A 980-nucleotide genomic window follows, 5' to 3' on the forward strand; every position below is an offset into this window, starting at 1 on the left:
TTTTTTTTTTGAGACAGAGTTTCGCTCTTGTTACCCAGGCTGGAGTGCAATGGCACGATCTCGGCTCACCGCAACCTCCGCCTCCTGGGTTCAGGCAATTCTCCTGCCCCAGCCTCCTGAGTAGCTGGGATTACAGGCACGCACCACCATGCCCAGCTAATTTTTTGTATTTTTAGTAGAGACGGGGTTTCACCATGTTGACCAGGATGGTCTCCATCTCTTGACCTCGTGATCCACCCGCCTCGGCCTCCCACAGTGCTGGGATTACAGGCTTGAGCCACCGCGCCCGGCCTATAACCCCATTTTTTAAAGTTTTTTTTTCTTTTTTTAAAAAAGAGAAAGTAGCCAGATACATGTTGGCAAATGCTAACTGTCCATATTCACATAGACACATAGTGTACACTCTGAGCCCAATATACAGAGACAGGAGGGAAAAAGCTAGAATTCTAGGCACCACTACACAGGGGCCTACACCCTCCAGATTCCAGGAGAGCGAAGGGAGCAGGTTTTTCTTTTTTCCCACAGAGCTCGGCGGTGTTGATTCCACACAGTTTTTGTTCAGACAGGAAGGGATAAAAATGAATTTCAAACAAAAAGGGGTAGAGACTTTTTTCCCATTGTATCCTGCTCAAGATGTTTCCCCCCAAATAAGTTGAGAACCATGGTGTAGAAAAAAGAGACCTCAAAAACAAGGCGACTGAGCACAAGAGGGAAGAAGAAAAAAAAAACCCGGCCGGGCGCGGTGGCTCAAGCCTGTAATCCCAGCACTTTGGGAGGCCAAGGCGGGTGGATCACGAGGTCAAGAGATCGAGACCATCCTGGTCAACACGGTGAAACCCCGTCTCTACTAAAAATACAAAAAATTAGCTGGGCATGGTGGTGCGTGCCTGTAATCCCAGCTACTCAGGAGGCTGAGGCAGGAGAATTGCCTGAACCCAGGAGGCGGAGGTTGCGGTGAGCCGAGATCGCGCCATTGCACT

The 980-nt window shown here is 49.5% G+C and overlaps 1 protein-coding gene across 1 annotated transcript in view; it reads left to right on the plus strand.

The window, feature by feature from the left end:
* The window catches only part of HDDC3 (HD domain containing 3), a 5,436-nt gene that overhangs the window by 3,194 nt on the left and 1,262 nt on the right, over positions 1 to 980 (plus strand). The window lies entirely within an intron of this gene.

This window comes from Sapajus apella, unplaced genomic scaffold (genome assembly GCF_009761245.1).
Source record: "Sapajus apella isolate SASKATOON/1434 unplaced genomic scaffold, GSC_monkey_1.0 scaffold129, whole genome shotgun sequence".
NCBI classification, from domain to species: domain Eukaryota; kingdom Metazoa; phylum Chordata; class Mammalia; order Primates; family Cebidae; genus Sapajus; species Sapajus apella.